The sequence below is a fragment of the Excalfactoria chinensis genome, chromosome 4 (genome assembly GCF_039878825.1).
Source record: "Excalfactoria chinensis isolate bCotChi1 chromosome 4, bCotChi1.hap2, whole genome shotgun sequence".
NCBI classification, from domain to species: Eukaryota; Metazoa; Chordata; class Aves; order Galliformes; family Phasianidae; genus Excalfactoria; species Excalfactoria chinensis.
In genome coordinates this window covers 7257137-7267708 of record NC_092828.1, presented here as the reverse complement: position 1 = coordinate 7267708, position 10572 = coordinate 7257137, and positions in this window count along the sequence as shown.

The window sequence follows — 10572 nt, the reverse complement described above, 5'->3', positions numbered from 1 at the left end:
TTAGTGAGACATCTGCAACACAGGACTGGCCCTCATGCTGGGCAAAGATGAGCAAAATGCTACAAAGGAGTCGTCTGCCAGTGTTTTCAAAGGTAGCCTCAGTCAAGCCCTCTCTGGGAGGAGTTTTCCACATTCATCATCTGGCTTATCAACGCTGTCTTGAGCAAAACCCAGATGCAGGCTTTGTGAATGCCAGAGCACATGAACAATGGTTAAAGTTGGGAGGGCGATGATAAGAAGCGAGTGCAAGGCACATGTTTCAAGTTCTAACTTTTTAAGCGAGCACTGGGACTGGGGGAGCTGAGCTTGGGCTGAACGCCAGCATTCCCTGCAATTTAATCCCAGCCTTGGAGGAACAAGCTGTTATCCTAGCTCCATGCCAGTGTCTACCCTTTATCTCACATTCAAAATTCTTTAACCACTTCAAAACAAAATATCTCCAAGGAACACTTCACAAAACGTGTTTTCTTTTGTCTCCTGAAAACACTGATGAGAAGAAAAGCTCTTTTGTGTTTTGTGTAAGGAGCCTTTCAACATCTCGACTTTAAGTGCTCTCTTCTGTTCATTCACTTTCCCCAAAGTCTCACTGTGTGTAAGACCAATAGCCCTTTCCCCACAGAAGGCTGAAAACCTGAGAGCCCTGCGTTGAAGAGGAGGAAGCTTAGGCAATGGGCAGAAGACCAGGAATCCCCCAAAAAAGAGAAAAAAAATACATTAAAGCAATACAAGGGGGCTAAGGAAGGCCTGCAAAAGTATCAGGTAGAGCAGAGACACACCTTGGCACCCTTTCCTCAAGTCACATTGGTGTTGTCTCCATTCTGGATGTAATGACAATGTTCAACTCAGTGCAGAGTAGCTGGTTCTGATGTCACCAGATCGGTGAAGATTTCTGCACCCAGCCAGGTGAATTACATGCCTGTGGGAAGTTTTGATGAGGGACAGTCTTCTCTTTCTGGTTCATGAACCTTCTGGCAATGGGATCTAAGCAAACATGGGAGATTCACTGATCAGATAGATTTAGGGCTCCTTTCCTAGTTGTTAGATCAAGGAATTGCAAGGAAGTGGCCCATACCACCTTAATGGCATCAAAGTGGAAGCAATCACCTGCTGACATGGTTGACATGACACATGCACACGGTGCTATATCCTGTCTGCCAAAATAGCCCACCCCACTAAGCTCAGGCAGTGGGAAGTCAGTGATGAGAGGAAACAAGGCATGGAAGAGGTTTGTGTGCAGGAGCACTCAGAAAACCTGAAAGAAATTTGAGTCATGATAGATATGAAAAGCCCCAGAGGCTTCCTGCTTTCTCCCTCCTTAATCAGAGTTTTCATACATATGGCAATACACAAAAGTACAACCCTGCAATCTTTAAGATAAACGTAGATGATGTACTTGAAGCAGTTGGTATGGCTCATACCAAACAGTTGAATTTGTTGCAGGAATTATTAGGTGAGGGTGTCTGGCCTGTACTTCTTGTTGAAGTTTGGAACAGATGTGCAAAATGATTGTATTTGAGACATAATCTCCGCATTATGAAAGGCCACTTCCAGTGGCTTCCTAATGCTGATTCAGAGAACTGTGAGAATAATCTAAAGGCCAAGACTGTATTTTCACCATTACAGTTTTGATGCTGCTAAAGTTTCACCCAAACAAACAAAAAGAGTCTAATCAATTGTCAGTTCAGTGTGATGTTCCTATTCCATAAAATAGAAAATGTGAACTGGTCTGCAACATCCCAGCACTTAGAGGTATCCACAGTAGTTTAAAATTTCCTAGCCTTAAAAAGAAGAAAGCATCCCTCTCTCAGCTGAGGATTTGTGTGCAAAGATCCATCCTATGGTAACACTTCTGGCTGATGTAGGAAAACCCTACAAGGTAGTGTTTATGATTCAAGTGCTGATAAAGTCACAGGCTGAGCATACTAGATCTCTGTCTGGGAAAATACACATAAGATGGCAAAGCTGCTAAAGTCTCAATAGCATCTTTTGAGCACAAATTATTTTTTTTTCACTTCCCCCTCAATGATTTTGAAGTTATGGACTCATACTATGCAAGCAACTCCTATTGTGCTCTGGCAGAAGAGTGCTTATCTCTCTGATTGAGATGTGGCAGTGACTGTTTGTGAACAAACCACACAAAACTTGGCTAAGTCTTAATGGGCCTATTGACTCTGTATTAAGGGTGAAGTAGACTTGGACCCCACAACATGTTCAAATTACGTGGCTTTAAATGAGTTTAGGGCTTGTCAAAGGAGCTAGTCTGACAGCCCAGGAGACTAAAATCCTCTGTTTACCTCCAGAACAGATATCACACGGACCACTCACAAGTCCCCCTCTGTGCTAATCCACAGAGGATTCGAGTTGTTACAGCTCCCAGCTACACAGCCTGGCTCTGACCCTCATCCTGCAATAACCTGGGCTTTTAGCTCCGGAGGCACCTAGTTCAATCTCAGCGTGTCAGCCAAGACAGAGGCCATAACAAACTTCCCTAACATGTTCCAGTCCTACCCCAGAGAGCTCTTTGTGAGAGCTGAAAAACATAGCTCTGAAACTAATTACTCAAACACTACTGTTGCACTAGTATGGAGAAAAAATATCAAGAGAGAAAGGAAGAAAGGAAAAAAGGAAGGAAGAAAGGAAGGAAGAAAGAAAGATAGAAAAAAAAGAAATGAAATTGAAATGAAATGAATTGAAATGAAATGAAATGAAATGAAATAGCAGAAAAGATTGGCCTGCCTTGGTTATGTTCACAGAATCACAGAATCACAGAATTGTAGGGGTTGGAAGGGACCTCTAGAGATCATTGAGTTCAACCCCCCTGCCAAAGCAGGCTCCCTACATCACGTCACACAGGTTTAGATCCAGCTGAATTGTTTTTAGATCAATAAAAGAATTTCTTTAGATTTCAACAGAGTTTGGGCTGGTCTCAAAAAAACAGCGTACTGCATCTTATCGTTTACAAGCTGCCATTGCTTCCATAAGTCCAAGTGAGACTGTGTTGTCTATTGAACAGTGTGCCACCAAATGACTTTCATAAGACATTTGTGCAGCTCTCACGTGGAATGGAGTTGCCCTCTCTAACAAGATGTGGCTAGAAGCCCTCTCAAATTGGGGGAAATAATTGTACCAATCTGAGAAAGCATCTTCCTGGAGGTGTTACAGGCCAGACTGGATGGGGCCCTGGACAATCTGATCTACTATTTGATCTAGCAGCTGGCAACCCTGCCCATGGCAGGGGGGTTGGAACTTGATCCAGAAGATGCCTTCCTACCTAAAAGTCATTCTCTGATTCTGTGATTCTATGATCATTTGGTAGATGCAGTTTCTATAAACTGGAAGGAGGTGGCTGCTGTCTGTTCTGCTCCTGAGCATCAGCCAGTTTCTAATTTGCTCATGGTGGTGGTGATTTCATGGCAGTCAGTGGAGCTTCACTGGCATAAAGAGGATCAAACACAACATGCCGTGGAAGAGCTATGCATTAAACCAAGCCTTATTTATTCCTATGGCAAGAATAAATATGAAGAAGGAATATTTTCACTTCCTGCTCTCTAGCTCGGTTTAATTTCTTCTTTGGAACTCTATTGTTTTTCTTGTATTTTAACTGCTAATAGGAAGAGGTAAAAAACATACTTGCAGGAAAGTAAAGCAAAGCAAAGCAAAGAAAAAGTAACTCTAATGTCTTTCATTGCATAAGTCTGATTCTGATCTCACAGAATAAATATGAAGTAGCTCTACTCAAGTGGATGGAGTCATTCTAAAAATTCAGAAGTGTGCATAGTTCTATATGTTCTGTTTTGCTGGGAAGAAGTGGCAGGGCTTTACAGCAAGTACTACACCAATTTCTCTAATGAAAACCCTCTTTCTTACACAGCAGTCATGGGCATCTTTCTCTTTTAATTGCTTATAAAATGTACAGTATTAGGGAACTGCAGCAGTAATTTTATATCCTGGCTCCATTTGGCCTTGATTGCATCAGTAGCAGGTAAGAAGTGAGGGCTGAATAACGTCTCACTGTTTGGTAAAATAATTACTGCTCTGGCTCAAGATTTCAATTAATCCTTTCAGTGCTGCTGGAAAATACTTGTGTCTGTGAGTCCTAACCACATATTCAGTGGAAGGGTCCTTCCTATTCATGCTTGGATTATTTTGTGTAGAATCCCTCATGCAAGTTGAAATAGTGAGTTATGAAATGATGAAAAGAAAAATAAGCCATTTGAAAGGTGTAGAAAAGGTAGAAAAAAAGGTGTTTGGGGGCACCTCCTGTACTGCTTCACATTGCTGTGTAACAGCAAAGGGCCTTTTTTAAAATGCCTGAATGTTGCCTACCTGGACTGTTGCTCAAATTTCACAGAGCTGCTGTTGGTCATGAAATTCCCACAAAACTGCTATCATCCATTGCCTTGGCTTGAGGCAATGTCACAGCCTGGTGGGACAGGGGAGGAGGTGTGAAGGTCCAGTGTTCAAGACTTGGAAAAGAGAAGACCCTAAGTGCACTGTCCCTGTCAGCTGATGGTAGAGTACGTTGAACTCGACCCATTCATGGGACACCGTGCAAGGGAATTAGTCTCAAGTGAGTCTCAAATGGGCTTATACTTTGCAAGCTCATCTGTATGGCCTTTTCTCCAGGCTGATTCAACAGTTTTCAGAAGTTTCTCATAACTTGAGAAAATCTTGATGTTGGGGTTCAGCCATCTGCAAAGAAAAAAACACATTTAAAATAAATCCAAAGGCTAATGACTTATTTTCTTTCACATCTCCTAATTTTTAAGCCATTAGTTTTTCAGACTTGGCTTATACATCTTCAGTTCAGAGGGTTAGTAAATAAACCTTTCCAGTAGTAATTGGCTCCAAATAGTTAATGGAGACAGGGTGTGGGAAATAAACAGCACTGGTGAAGCGCTGAACCCCATATCTGATTGAAATGAAGGGAAATAGTTGGAAATAATCTAGGGATTTTACTATATCTGTGTTTGTGAACTTTTCAAATTCTTGCCCTAGAGAAGATGGAACATATGAAAGTTCACTGAGAAAATTGACATCTGAGTGATTTGTTTTTCAAAAATGGTCTGAAATTGGTTTGAACAGAATTATTTGTATTTTTTTAAATAGGAGTTTGTGAAATATACTGTTTTTGATCAGAAACAGAACCTTCAGCTCTATTTGACTTTGTCCAGAAAAGGACGTGGCTCTGACTTCGTGGTGCATCACTGAGAGACAGCACGAACAATTTGGCCGTTGGCACCCTATGCAACTGAGGGCCAAGGGTTTGACCCTGCTGACCTCAGTTTGACGTGGAAAAAGTGGGGGAAGAAATTCCCTAATCCACAGAGCTGCTGAAAGTCTCTCAGCAAAAGAAAGAGATAGCACCCATGGCTATGCTCCCATATAGATGAGGTACCACAGTATGAATAGCAGTTGTCAGAATCATACAGAACCTTAGCCACCCTTGGGCTGAAGTGCGTACTCATGAAACACTTGATAATTTTAATGAGAGATTAAAACATCATTTTTTTCTTGTAGATTATTTTATTATTATTATTTTTAATCGATCATTTTTTAAAGGAGATCCATCCTCCTACCACTAAATTTTTGGTGTACATTTTTCTCCGCAAACCCTCACTTGGTTAATACCAATGCAAGGCAACTTTCATATTGTGTTCATGTGAGCATCAGCCTTGTTCGGAGTCTGTCAGCACAAGGGATTTCTGTTTGTGAACAAAAGTCTTTACACATTCTGGCTCTGAACATGTGCGCTGTCTTTTCGAAGCCAGAAAGACTCCCGTGCCAGTTTGTATTTCCAAAGTTACTCTGCGTCCTCTCGTCATCGGCCAAGTTGTGCTGAGCTACTAAGCTACGTCTCTGGAATTACAAAGAGAGCTCTTCTAGAGGGGGAATGAGGACAAATTCTGCAAACTCTGGCACAGATCCTTCCCAAGCAGTGTGTGCCCACATCCATAAGCAAGATGCTGCTATGTACATGTGCAGAAGGCTCTTGGTGTGCTTCTTTTCTTCTGGGACACAGTTTTGGTTTTACTCCAGTGGAAAAGCAGGGCAAAAAATAGTTTGACTTCTGCCCAGAAACCTTCCTTAAGCCGCTGGGGATGCGTCTCCCTGCAAGTCATGGTGTTGTTTCCAAAGGAACACAGTGCTTTGGCACATAATGTCTCAGAAGAACAGACAAGAGGTTGCCTGTGGTTAGAGACACCAACGAGAACCCACATGCTGGCTGCATCAATGGAGTGATAGCATCCACCATGCATGAACTGCTGGGTCAGGCTCACTGAGGTAGAGGAGCAGCAGTCCTCACACTGGCACTGTCTATAAACTGCCAGTTTTGGAGACGTGTTTGGTAATGAATGTTGAACTGACTACAGATTTTGTATTCCACATAAAGATATGTGTGTTGGTATAAAACACCCCACTCGCATGATGAGCCTTGTGCATCATTATATTTTATGGTGGGAATGCTGCAGTTTTCATGCAGCAGTCAATGAATTCTGTATGACCACCAAAAAGAATCTCTCCGTTGTCAGTTATTTCTTACAAGGGATAAAGATGCCAGTTGTGTTTCATAAACTGGTTTCCTTAAAAATTCTGCCATCTAGGAGAGCTGAGAACAGGGGAAGCTTGTGAGGTATGATATGTATGTGATCTAACTAGGAAAATACCAGGAAAATTTCTAAAAATATTTGCAACCAAGAAGCCTTAGTGAAACAACTCAAGCACAAAAGGGCATTGAACGTCAGTACAGTGTGGCACATACTTTTTCACTGGTAATCCTTTATCAGATAATTAATAAAGAGGAGGACAGTGTCACTGCTGTTCTGTCCTCCAGCTCATGTACATGGCCACCATCTTTGCTGACGTTCAGGTTTCAACCCCAGATGAAATTACCATGGTGATAAGAAGATAAATCAGCATCTGTTTTACAGTTCTGCACATACAGAAATGAGAACAGTCCCTGTAATCTCTCAAAAACTTGTCATATGCATGGTTTTAGAATTATTCCATTCAGTAAATATATAGAAACAAATAATCATCTGATTTTTTTCCTCTGTTCTTTTTAATGTACTGGGTATCATTGTAGAAATTGGTAGCATTTTTAAAACAAGTATAATCTCTGCAATTTAGAGTATTGTTTCCAGATATAAGAGATTTCTGGATTTTCCCAGTGGAGATATTTTGGAGATGACTAAAAATAAGTACAATTCCTGTAGACTAGCAGAGAATGGAGTAGGTCCTGCATATTCCTAAATAGGAAATCCTGGAAGAAAATTGGGATTTAGGATTTTACCAGAAACCCAATGAAGAATAAAAACATCAAGTCTGCAGAAAGGCTGCTTGTGCAAAGCGCAGTTATTATAAGTGCCAATCTGGACACGTGACATCAAAATGTGGAGATCTTTGACAAATGGCACAATCCATTTTTAACCGCTCAGGTAACATTTCCTGATGCAAGTACCAGCACACCCATAGGAAAGGAGGCATGTGGGAACATTAGCAAATTTAAACAAACTTGCAGAAAATATTGTTCTGCTGCACTGAAAAATGTAAGATCAGAGCCAGAGGAAGAAGCATGGAAGGTCACTGACTGAAACCATCTTGGTCTCTTAGTGAACCAGCGAAGGAATGTGGGAAAGCTGGTCCCTTCTCCTCCACAAGGCATCTGAATGGCCTTGGGAAAATCCCTTCTCTGAGCTGTGAGCAGAATTAAGAATATACTTACAGACTCTCTGTACATCTTAGGATGTGGATTCTGAGGTACTTAGAGGATGAATAAGTGTTTTTTTTTTTTCCAAACTGACATTAAAAAATGGAAAAATGATTGTTTCAGGACAATACAAGTCTTATTTGTGCAGAATATCTGGTGCATTTCTAATGCAGTTGAAGGGTAAAAATCAATGAGACGTGGCAGTGATTAAGATCATTACCTACACAGTAGGAAAATCAGGTTCTAATCCCACTGTTGCCCAATGTGGAGCTGATGTGAAATTGGTTGCCCCAATCTCTGCCCATTCCTTCTGGGAGAAGTGTGCTTTCTTCTGAGATAACAACAGTAAGACTTTATTAACTCTGGATTGTATTTCCTGCACCAGAAAATGTCTTTCCTTTTGGAACATGAGCAAGAAAGAGAATTTCCCACCTCACCTGTCCAGCTATGTATTAGGTATTACCTGAGGGCCAGAGGGTTCAGATTCAAGTTCTTGTTTTGACTGAGGTGTTGTAGGATCTTCAGCTCAAGGCTTCCCATTTCACGAGTTCCATTCTCAATGCCTGCAGGTTCTTCTTTTGTGCAAGGAGGATGAGTCCTACCTGGGATGTGGTTGTGAACACTGTTGGACACCAAGATGCCAATGTCCATTATGCAGTCAGAAACAGCACCAGAAATGAAAGGTGATCCATAACAGCTCTTTTTCCCTTAAAAAAATAAAAATAAAATAAAATAAAATAAAATAAAATAAAATAAAATAAAATAAAATAAAATAAAATAAAATAAAATAAAATAAAATAAAATAAAATAAAATAAAAATAGGAAGCAACCAATAAGAGCTGGAAAAACCTTATAGAATCCCATAGTATGGCAAGTGACAACCAGGGAGAGCAGAGGTGGAAAAAGTCTTGTCAGAAAACTGAGCAAGTGAATAAAAGTTTGGAGAATAAAAAAACCTTTGTGCTCAAGTGTGACATTTCAGCATTAATGCCACTGCCACAAATTAGTTTTGTCATCTGTAAGAATTCAACAAGAAGTTAGCAATGCCCACATGAATTATAATAATGTAGCTACATGCAAGTAGCTGTTTCTATTATATATTCACCTGAATTTCATTTTCTCCACTTCCACAATCATCCAGTAGACTGTTCTCCAGGGAAACATTCACATTTTACCTCTGAAAGTACAGGAACTTCAGCAGAATGTTTCTTCCTTTTTTCTATTTTCTTTCTCCCTTTAAAGTGTATTAAAAAAATTCTACAATAAAACTTATGATTTCCTATTTTCTCCAGGCACTGTGAAGTCTGCCGGCATTCTATAGTGATGATGATATCTGGGGACATTATAAACTATGGTACTTTACAGAATGATCTTTTTCTTTTTACTAGAATCCACTTTGGAGACCTGACTGCTAATTTTGGACTTTGTTCCCCAGAAATCACACCATGAACTTGTATAAGGTATCTGTACCTATCATTTACCCAGCAAGAGGTCTCACACTGAGGTGGGGGGAAATGAAAACCCAATTAGATGCATGGATGAACCAATACAAGAAGAGATTCTGCATTTCAGACTGTATAGCCTATGTCCTCTTGGATACTGATTGCTAACCCTGATCAAATGTTCAGCTTTCATGCGTGTTTGGTGAAGACAAAAAGCAGCAATAAAGGAAGTTGCCATCACAGTTGTTGTAATCAGATTCTGGAGAACTGGATTCAGTTACCCATAGCAGTGTAAAATGACCATGGTACGACACTGTGACCAAGTCCACCATGATGTTTAAGGTGTTTAATTTCTCTTTGAAATGTCTTGTGTGGTCAGAGGTCTGTGACCTCATATGTCATGACTATAGGCTGCTTCCAGATATATGTCTTACTCCCATTTTTTTTCTTCCCCCCAGGAAAATGGAAAGAGCAGACACTCCTAGGCAATAAAAAATCCATCTTGACAAGCTGAATAAATAGTGATATCCAGAGTTGGTGATAGCTAATCTTATTCTCTAAGTCCAAAAACAAAGCCTATATCTCGAATCTGTTGGTACCCTGTGAGAATGGAAAAAAAGGCAATGAAAAACAGAAATGTAGTGTTCTGAGATTCTTTTTAGTGTTTGCATAGTAATAATTCCCTCTAGCTACCTGACAATTTAACAGATGCCATTCTTGATGTTATAATGAGAAGTAACATCTCAGACACCTCAAGAACCCCAGATCCTCAGAGCAAGGTGTTAGAACTTTTACTCAGAGTCAATCTTGCAATGTGCTGGTGAGGAAGGACAATATAGTAGGTATCTATGTTTTTCAGCTGAAGAACAAACACACTGCAGGCTCAAATCCACATGAGGAAATTAGTGGCAAAGTGATGTGCAGGTGTCCCTAGAAAAATCTTTGTCCAAGATTCATGTTCCCATCTGCTGGCTGTTGCCTATCCTGGAGGTGTCTTTAGAACACCTTAATTCCTCATTTAACATGTAGGAAAATCAATTTCACAGGCATCGAATCTCAAAAGAACTTCTGGATTGCTATCAATTGTATCCCTCTTATTAGATCACTTCCTAACATTTTTGAAGAAAATTGCTTCCACTTTGGGTTTGCAGAACTATGAGCATTTGAGGAAAATTTCCATGAAAGACTAGGAAACAAGTTATCAGAAGAGTACTTTATCTTAGGCTGAAATTCCTTTTTGATGGAAATAGCATATTACAAATCAAGTTATATAGTGTATAAGAGAATCTTTCTTAAAAAAAAAAAAAAATGCTGTAATCTAACTGGATAACAAACAAATGCTTATTTTAAGTCTGATTTCCTGGTAAGATAATCAATTAAGTCTCTCCTACATCTTGTAAGTCTTCCTTTATGAACCAA